The sequence below is a fragment of the Tupaia chinensis genome, unplaced genomic scaffold (genome assembly GCF_000334495.1).
Source record: "Tupaia chinensis unplaced genomic scaffold, TupChi_1.0 Scaffold000054_1, whole genome shotgun sequence".
In the NCBI taxonomy this organism is placed as follows: Eukaryota; Metazoa; Chordata; class Mammalia; order Scandentia; family Tupaiidae; genus Tupaia; species Tupaia belangeri.
Window position 1 is genome coordinate 9,738,646 of NW_006159512.1, and position 10,485 is coordinate 9,749,130.

General features: G+C 52.1%; 1 protein-coding gene across 1 annotated transcript in view; it reads right to left on the reverse strand.

Annotated features, from left to right (window-relative positions):
* The window catches only part of CORIN (corin, serine peptidase), a 309,818-nt gene that overhangs the window by 298,418 nt on the left and 915 nt on the right, over nucleotides 1–10,485 (reverse strand). The window lies entirely within an intron of this gene.

Genomic DNA, 10,485 nt, shown 5'->3' on the forward strand with positions numbered 1-10,485 from the left:
GAGAGAGACATAGAGACAGAAAGCGAGAAATCACCCCCCAGGGGGGATGGCCACGCCGCAATCCCTTCTCCTCCATTCTCCTCTTGGGATCTTGGGCATGCACACACAAGCGCCCAGCGTGAGTTTTAAGCCACCGGGTCAGGGACACGAACCGCACTCGACTATGTGGGAGTCCAGCGACATAGCCATTACACTAACTGCTGGTTCCCTATATTGTTCCACTTTTCAGGAAAGGAAACTGAGTTGCTGGGAGATTCACTTGTGGGGGCGGGGAGCACCCAGCCAGTTGGGGATGGATCAGAACTTGAGCCAGGTCTCCGCCTCCCCCAGGGCGGCCTGCCCCAACTCTCTGGCTGGGATTCAAGGCCAGTCAGACTCACTTTCCCTCCTGAGTCGCTGTACTGCCAACTGCCTCAATTTCAGAGACCCCCGCATGCTCCCTCTTTACCTAAAGGTTGGGCTCCTTTGCTATTCTGAACACGTTGATGGTTTTTGTTTCTTAACTTTAGACACGTGGACATGCACTTTCTATCCAGCGTTTTAGTAGGATTTTCTCCTGCATCCACACCTTCTTCCTCAGCACCTGGACGCACTCCTGGCTCCCAGCTTGGTCCTGGGCCTCCGGTGGACACCCTGACAGCAGCGACTGCCCCTCATCTTTCTCCCCCCGAGAGTGGCATGATGATTAACGTTGACCCTTTGGCAAAGCCAGAGCAGACGCCCTGGAGAAACCAGAGCTATGGTGGTTTAAACCGCATCCACGTTCTCTTCTGATGGGCTTTTGGGGGTTGAGTAGACAATATTGCACTTTGGCAGAGGGTCAGCGTAAGAAGAAAGAATTAGTAAACACTGGCCACAGGTGCCAGGGTGGGTAAGGCAGTAGATTCCACATGGCCGACTCTAAGGTTTGAGTCCCAGACCCGGAGGCTTGAAAAACACACCAGGCGCATGTGTGTGCATGCCCAAAATCGTAAGAGGAGAATGGAGAAGGAGGAGGGATTGTGGCATGACCATACCCCGAGAGGTGATTTCTGTCTCTCTCTCTCTCCCTCTCTGCCTCCCGCCTCCCCTGACCCCCAGCAAGTGCATGTGCCCTGTAGCAAAACTAAAAAACTAAAACTTGCAAACACCCACTAAGAAGGAAGCAGACGCTGGGTTAGCAGGGATGCCCTGACCCAGGCACCACCACTCCTGTGGCGTTGGGAACATCGCCCTGAACTCCACAGATACATGCAACTGTTAGGCATCAACTAAAAATAAATTTTAAAAAGTTACATTATTGGTCTTTGCCCCTGCCAAATCCCTTGGAATTTCCTGAACAAGAGTGATGACAGCAACTTTTGTTCTTTTTGTTGTTGTTCAAGAATTATTTCTTTAAGTTTATTATTATTATTTTAAATTTGCTATAGGGCACATGAATCCACCAGATAAAGACAGAGAGAGAGGGAAAGTGAGAAAGCCAGCTGCCAGGTCCAGGACTGAGCGCGTAACCAGTGTGATCCGAGGCCCAGTCGGGGCGGAGGGCGGCGGCCCTGAATTGCACGGAATTGTTAGACAGTGGGTGGGAGAGCTGGGGACTCAGTGATCTCGGAAAAGACCCCATGATCCAGGGTCAGAGGAACAAATGGTGTCTGCCCCTCAGTTATCGGAAAGGAAAGGGGGGGCGGGGGTTAAAGCGTGACAGTGCATCGTCCTGTCCGTGGTCTGCGGCTGCCCTGAAACGCCAGCTCTCAGACGGCCTCGGGCCTCGAACGGGCAGTCGCCTCATTTTACACACGGGGACGCCAGGGCCGGAAAGTCAGGTGGCTTCCGTACGACAGTGTCAGCTCCATGTTGGACTCCCATTTCTGGCTTTGCCAGGACAAAAGCGTTTTGAAAAGCTCACAGAGAAACAGGACATAAAAAAATGTAGCTTTCATTTCCAAACCACGCAAGAGAGAAGAGCGGGTCTAACCAAGGCGGGCGCAGGTGACCATGCCTAGGAGAGTGCCACATCAGAGCCCGATATAGCTCCTGCGGTAAATCCCACGGCCAGCAGGCATGGATCAGGCCGGGCTGGAGTACCAGATGGATTAAAGGCTTGAGCTGAGAGGGCAGAAAGGCCTGGGGCTTTAAACCGCCTCCCGTGGAGAATTGCAAAACGGACGGGTATAAAAACACGCCCCGGGGTTCCCAAGGTGAGAGTAGATGCCCTCCCCGGGGCTTTAAACCGCCTCCCGTGGAGAATCGCAAAACGGACGGACGGGTATAAAAACACGCCCTGGGGTTCCCAAGGTGAGAGTAGATGCCCTCCCCTCCCGGCTGTCGCTCCAAGGTGCAGGGAACAAGGACACACGGAGTGACCCAGGCCTCTGGGCTCAGACCAGTCTCTGTCGCCTGTTCTCCGGGGTTGGGGCTTAGCGCGTGGGTAGACGCTGACCTTCCCACGCGCATGGGTCTTTGCTTTGATGGCCGCTGTATCCCAAGTGCCTGGCACATGCGTAGTTGTTGAATAAGTGGATGAATCCATTCCTATTTTTGTACAGGTTATATAGATGGAGTCTCATAAGTTACAGATATTTCAGTCTAGCTCATGGCTCTTACCTCTTCAAGAGTTTTGATGTCCTAGCCAGAAAAAAAAAAATCACATTGAACTCTTCCTATGATCATGGTTCAGAGGATTTAGGGAGACCCAGATTAATATTCCCCAGAATTGCCGGCTGTTAACAAATTGCTATGACACTTTAAAACAGGGGTCTCCCACCCCCAGGCCACGAAGTGCTGCCCGCCCATGCCCTGTTGGGGGTGGTGCCGACCGTGCCGGTCTGTGCCCGATGCCCTCCCAGCACATGCTCAGTGGGGGCAGGCAGCGGGTGAGCACGGGAGGCCTCATCTGGGCTTGCAGCCACTCCCGGCGCTGGCTCTGCCACCTGGCTCGCCTCCTGTCGACCCTCACAGGGCTCAAATAGCAGGGACCATGTGGGACCTGAGCCCGGCTGCCCGGTGACGGCCTCACTGTCCGCTGCCGTGCGGTGTGGTGGGAGTGAGTGCCTGGCGGATGTGGTGTACCTGGGTCATCCCAGGTACACAGCCATGTCCATGAGGGATTGTCTCCCACGAGGCTGGCCCTCGGTGCCGGGAAGGTTGGGGATCACTGCTTTAGCAGAACGACACCCCATAACTGTGGAGAGACTCCCCTCCTCTTCACAGCTGCGTAAGGACGCTCTCTCACGCTGTCCTAGTGCTGGTGACAAGACACTCTTCCATGCGGGGACTAGCGGGGTCAATGAGCCTTGGGCTGAGGGGCACAAACCCGGGCAGGGAAGTGGGGCCACCACTCAGCCCCCCACTTGCCCCAGCCTGGTGGCCGACTGCCCTTCTCCAGAGGGCCTCTTGCGTCTCTTAGTTTCTGAAACTGCAGGACACTCACTGTCCCCTGCAGGACCGCCTGGCTTCCCAAAGGGCAACCCCGCGCTGAGCCTGAGCAACCAGCGTTCAGACGGCCGCGCAGAAACCAGCAGAGTGCTCAGCAGTGGAGGGGCCACGTTTATGGGGTGGGACACTGGGAGGGAGGCCACAGACCAGCCAGCGCTGCCTCAACCCTTTCGGAGTAAAGAGGAAGGGCAGGGACTGCGGACAGGGCTGGGGCAGCCACAGCTCTGGAAAGCACGGCCATGCAGCAGTTCCCAGGAGCCACTCCTGCGCCCACCAGGTTCAGGCCACGGAGCAGCGCCCACGCCCTATGGCAATCGCTTTCCCCCGGCAGTAAACACGTGGCCACACGCGCCCCACAGCGGCTTTAGCATCGCCCCAGAATACAGTCCTCGCAGACAAGGGACAGGGACAGGGAAGACTACCCGTCTGGTCCCCGCCTTCTCCACACACTGCTTCAATTAGGAGACTACCCGTCTGGCCTGTTAGTGGCTTCTCGGGTTCCCCGCCTTCTCCACACACTGCTTCAATTAGGAAGCACGGGAACAGAGAACAGGAGAGAGGTTTTAGGGAGGGAAGAAAGGGCAGTGGTGGTTTGTGAGATGGGGCGGCCAGGCTCTCCGCAGGGCCTTTCCCCAGCACCTGGCCGGCCACCTGGACAGCTGCCACAGACTCCTGGGTCCTACTGCCCAGGAAACACTGTTATTGACGGCCCAGGTCTCGGGCCTCCACAGGGCATAGGTGGAGGCCCTTCCCTGGCCACCGCCCGGCCTGTGCCTCCAGGCAGTTCTAGCAGATCTAAGCCCTGGCTGGTGAGGGAGACCCCGGGACTCCCAAAGCCATGTCACCCCAGGATGAGTCAACATGCAGCTGAGGCCCGCAGGGCCCACCACCCTCTGGAAGCCATGGCTCCCTGCCCTGGGTTCAGCCCCACAGGCCCATGGGCTGGCTGTGAGCAGCACAGAGGCACAGGGGGAGGACCTCCTTCGTGTGGTGTCCCGGGACATGGGGTCCAGGGCACTATTCCGGCACAGGCCACTGCTGGGCTTCTCATGGCATACGGCCCGACAGGGGACCCTGCGCCTTCCTCTGCCTGTCCTCAGGGGTGGCCAGTCTTCATCTTGCAGCAGAAAAAGGTCAGAGGTATCTGTTGCCATGGAAGGTGAGAGCAGCGGAGGGAAGCCCGATCGAAGGAGGCGGCTTACAGGTGGCCTGGGGCTAACCTTGGTTCTGAAGACAGACGCCAAAGGATGATCTAAGTTCCCAGCGAAATTTTCAGGACGAGTGTCACTCCTGGTCAGGTAACTCTGAACACAGAGATACACAGGGCGAGACAGATCTGTGACCCGAACCAGCATGTGGAAGTAGCTGGATAGAGTCGGGATCAAAATAAGGAAGACCTGTACGGAGTTAAACAGTGTCTCCTTGGCATGGTGGTTAAGGTACTGGACTCCCACATGACCAACCACAGTTTGAATCCTAGACCTGGCAGCTCTCTCTCTCTCTCTCTCTCTTGCGCGTGCACGCACACGCTGTCTGGTGAGTGCAAACACCCTATCCCAAAATTTTAAAATAATAATAATAGTAAGTAAAATAAAATAAAAAATTCTAAATAGCGTCCCTCCAAATCCATGTCCACTGCAATGTCAGGCCGTGTCATCACTTGGAATATAGGTGTCTGCGTTTGCAACTGGCTAGGAGCTGGGCGTTCTGGGCAAGGACCAGCCCTGAATCCAACACGTCCAATGTCCTTACAATAAGAGGTACAGGGAGAGTGGACATGGGATGATGGAGGCATAAATCAGACGGGCGCATCTCTAAGCCAAGGTGCACCAAGGAGCGGCTCACAGCCAGCTAGGAAGAGGGGAAGGGGAAGCATTTCTCCTCTGGAGCCTTCACTGGAAGCAAAGCCCCATTTACACCTTGATTTGGAAAAAAAAATTAAATATTGGGGTCAGCAGGTGGCGTGGTGGTTGAAGCACTTGACTTCCCACATGGCTGACTGCGGTTCAAGTCCCAGACTTGGTGGCTTGCTTTCTCGCTCTCTCTCGCTCTCTCTCTCTCTCTCTGTTTCTCTCTGTTGAACACATGTGAAGAAATAAGGATAATCATAAATAAGATAAATAATTAAAATAATTATTTAGTATCAGAGGGGATATGCATGAGAGAGAGAGAAAGCGCCCCCCAGCGGGACCTGGCCATGCTGCAATCCTTTCCCCCTATTCTCCATCCCATCGGGGTCTTGGTCGTGTGCACACGAGGCATGCTTTGCAAGTAGCTGGACCAGGGCTCACGACCTGGTGTGTGCGATTCAGCTTCCCCCGCACTGGGCTTAACTGCTGAGCTACAGGACCAGTTCACTTTCCTATCGTTTAAGCATCTATTTATTGCAGCGTCTGTCTACCTTAGCGAGTTCCACATAGATCTGTCCTGTCATTCACTGATAGTCGACAGGCACCAACCCTACTCAACCCTACTCAATGAACAAACCATCGAAAAAGCTCTGCCTCTGAGGTTTACGGTCTAGAGTGGAAGAGAGAAAACAGCCAACATAAAGAACTAAAATAAATAGTCTACCATGTAGTGATGAGTTCGGAAAGTGGTCTTACAGAATGAGTGAGCTGCAGCATTCCTAAGTCTGAGCAATTTAACACTCTCTGGCTTTTACCCACACATTGGACTTGGCATTCCAGTAATTGCACTCAGGTACAAAACGCACCACACACGGGGTACAACGGGGCAGAAAATCCTCTTCCTACTATTTCAGTGTCTGCTCCCAAACCAGCAGCACCACCGGCCATAAAGCTCACGGAGAAGGGGAAAGAAAACACATAAGCAAAGACCTTCAAGGCCGAGGGAGAAGTCCAGAAGATGGTGTCTGACTCATACACATCTGATGACTCATTTATAAACGAGTCTAGCCATTTACCATCCAAAAGGCGCCCCAGCAGAGGAAAAAGCTGCAACAGGACGGAAGACCTCCAGTTATACAGAACTACTCCTTAAGAGACAAAGAAGAAAAGCGAGGTGCCGGATGGGAAAACCTGCATCTTCCCGGAGTGTCCTCACGCATCGCTCGGGCGGAAGAACGCTCCTGCGCTGTCTGGGAGAACACTCTGTAGGGCAGAGGCTCCCCTATCGACGCCGTCCAACACAGTAACCACCGACCACATGTGATCACTGAGCGCTCGCGTTGTGCACAATGAGACTGAGGAACGACGCCTTTAATTGAACTTGATCGTGATGGATTTCAATGTAATAAGCACACATGGTTAGCAGCTACTGTATTGGATAACCCAATAGAGAGTCACAGAAAGCAGCCGTGGAGAAAGGCCTGGGTGACTCCTCACTGAGTCTGAGATGGGACCGACTCGCTAAGTAAAAACAGGCCAGGAGAAAACAACCGAGGCAAGTTTTGAGCAAGAAGAACAAAGCCACAGGCATCACTTTCTGATTTCACGATATATCACAAAGCAACAGTAATCAAAACAGTATGGTATGGGTTCAAACAAACAAATGTATAGACCAACGGAACACATTAGAGAGCCCGGAAATAAAAACCCGTATGTAAACCACACACATGTGATCTTTCACAAGGATGTCCAGAAAATACAATGAAGAAAGATTGTCTCTTCAGCAAATGATGTTGAGGAAACTGAGTATGCCCATGAAAATGAATAAAATTAGAACTTTATCTCACATCATCCTCAAAAATTAAGTCAAAATAGACCAAAGGCTTAAATAGAAGACTTCAAAAAACTCCAGGAACACAACAGGAAGAAATCTTGACACTGGTCTTGGCAAGAATTTCTTGCATGTGACACCAAAAAGCAAAGGCAACAAAATAAAAAAATAGAGAAGTAGCATTACATCGACCCAACAAGTTTCTGCACAGCAAAGGAAACAGTCAAATGAGAAGGCAATCTACAGACTGGGAGAAAATATTTGCAAAACAGATGTGTGATAAAGAGTTACTAACCCAAATACGTACGGAACTCCTACAACTCAATAAGCAACAGACCAAATAGCCCATTTTAAAAGTGGGCAGAAGGCCTGAGTAGGTATTTCTTAAAGAAGGCATACACATGGCCAATAAATGTCTGAAGAGATCCTTGACAACACTAACCCTCATGGAAGTGAAAATCAAAATCTCAGTGAGACATCACCTCACCCCCATTCGGCTGGCTGTTACCAAAAACCAAAAGATGAAACATGTTCGAGAAAAGAAAACCCTTGAATACTATGGGTGGGAGTGTAAGCTGGACCGGCCCCATCTGGAAAATAGTGGATGGTTTCTCAACATGCTAAAAGCAGAGCTACCGTGTATCTTAACCATCCCACTTCTGCACATCTACCCAAAGTGACGAAAATTAGGATCGTGAAGAGATGCTGGCATTGCCATATTTACTGCAGTGTTGTTCGCTCAGCTGCACAATAGTTGAATAACTCAGAGAGTAGAATGGTGGTTGCTTGGGAGAGGGAGAAATTGGGGGGGAGGGGGGATTGCACAAAGGGCACGGAGTTTCAGTAATGCAAGATGAGTAAGTAGTTAACAATACTTCAGTGTACACTTGAAAGTTTGCGGGAGTAGGTCTTACCTTAAGTGTTCTTGTTACCGATGAATGGTAACGATAATGAAGAGGACAGGAGGAAACTCGAGGAGGTGGTAGGTATGCTTCGGACTGTGGTAACGGTCTCACCGGTGTAGTGTACTTAATGCCAGACCGATCGAGTTGTATGTATACAGTAAATGCTTACAGCTTTTTGTAGGTCAGTACCTTAATAAAATGGCTTTGAAAAGGCAAAAGAGCCTTCATAGATTGTACAACTTCTACCTACAGCACTTCTTTCATTATTTTTTTAGAGGTTTTTGCCTTAGGGTACATGCACTGCTGGAGAGAGACAGAGACAGACGTAGTGAGAGAGAAAGAGAGAAATCATCTCCAGGGAGATGGCCACATCATAATCTCTGCTCCTCTATTCCTCTTCCGGGATTCTAGGCATACATGTATACATGCCCAGTGTGATTTTCAAGCCGCCGGGTCTGGGACTCAAACCACAGTCAGCCATGCAGGAGTCCAATGATGTAACTGTACACCACCTGTTTAGAGGTTTTTGCCTTAGGGTACATGCACTGCTGGAGAGAGACAGAGACAGACGTAGTGAGAGAGAAAGAGAGAAATCATCTCCAGGGAGATGGCCACATCATAATCTCTGCTCCTCTATTCCTCTTCCGGGATTCTAGGCATACATGTATACATGCCCAGTGTGATTTTCAAGCCGCCGGGTCTGGGACTCAAACCACAGTCAGCCATGCAGGAGTCCAATGATGTAACTGTACACCACCTGCCACCCCCAAACACAGTCCTTCTAATACATATTTATTTCCTTAATCCACACAGTATCCTCACGAGTGGTTAGTTGTAGCACCCCCATTTTCTGATGAGAAAACGGAGGCTCACAAGATTCTCTGACCTGTGCAGGGCCTGGCAGGTTCTGAGCAGCAGAGTCAGAGGTCCGACCCCAGCGCCCACCATCTTCCCACCAAGGTGCCCACGACTGTACCTTCCACTCCTCCGCCCTCTTCCACGTCCCTCTCCGAATGGTCCGACATAACACAGAGTGTGTGTGTTCTTTTGAACAGCAGGGAAGTCTGGGGTTACCCGAGTGCTCAGTGTGGCTCTGTGTCCTACCCAGGCCAGCATCTTCAGCTGGCCAGTCTGCTTTCCCGAGGTCAGGCCAGGGGGAATGCGGGGAACAGGCACTGACAGACAGGATGCTCCAAGGCACACTCGTGAATGGCTCATTAAGGCAGAAGGGGGTGTTAAGTAAGCCTTGCCCTCGGGGACATCCAGCAGAAATTCTGTCCTGGCTCTCCTGGTCCTCGCGTAGCTTCCATTACCCCAGCAGGAGGGAGGTGGGAAACCCTAAGACAAAGTCTCTGCGTGGAAGAGGGCAGGAGGTGAGGGAGAGACAGAGGTGAGGGTGAGGCCAGAACAGGGTCCTCCTGAAGCCTGGAGTTGTGGAAGCGGGGGCTACAGGGTGACCGTCCTACCTCTCTGGGGGTGGGGGCCGCTCAGCTCTCTGTTTCCCCCCAACTTCTCGCCACCCCAGCAATGACAAAGGTGGGGTGGAACCTGGGGCTGGGGTGGTGTGGCAGGGCTCTCAGTTCTCCATGCAGATCCCAGCCACACTGGGAGGACGGTTTCTCAGAGTTCATGCTGCATGTTTTACTTTTTTTCAGTTTCCCTATATATGAGGAACACTTGAGGAGATTAATCAACCAGGTCTTGATTTGTCTCTTTAACCTACTGGAAGGTGGACAGAGGATTTCATCATTGGTTCTGTAACCTATCTTGCGAGGAATATTCTAGAAAGAGCCCCTTCCATCTTAAATAATAATAATTTAAAAAAAAAAAAACCTTTATAGCATCTGAGGCTTTGAGGCTTCTGTGATTCCACACCCGAATAACTCTAAAATCAGTTCAGCTAGGGAAAGCCTCGTGTCTTGGGGAGGGTCCTGTGGAAAACATGGCTGCAGGCAGATGCCTAATGTGACCTCTGCCCCGAACCTGTTTGGGGGATTGATTTCTAGCAAGTTCCCGGACCCCGTGGCTTAAACTCACGCCGGGCGCGTGTGCCTGCTTGCCCAAGATCTCAAGAGGAGAATGGAGGAGAAGGGATTGTGGCGTGGCCAGCCCCCCTGGGATCCCCTCGCTTTCTGTCTCTGGCGAGCGCACGCGCCCTACAGCGAAAACCTCAAAAACAAAACAAAAAACCCTCATGGTTTCTGGTTCTCTGGGGCCTGTGCCCACATTCATGCTGTGCAGATCTTTAACTTCAAAACTCTGCTAAAAGACGTCCTCGCCGCGGTCACCAGTAAGCCCTGGCTCCACTCCCTTCGTGGAAGCCACTGGGGATCCTTTGCAGTTTTGCTTCCGTCGATAAATTAAATTAAAAACTAGGAGACAGACTAGGAACTACCACCGCGCTGTAGAAGTCGGCCGAGCGCACACCGCAGGCGGTCTCCGCAGCGCTTTGTTCTCTGAGCGCCGCCGGGAGGAGAGCCCGGCG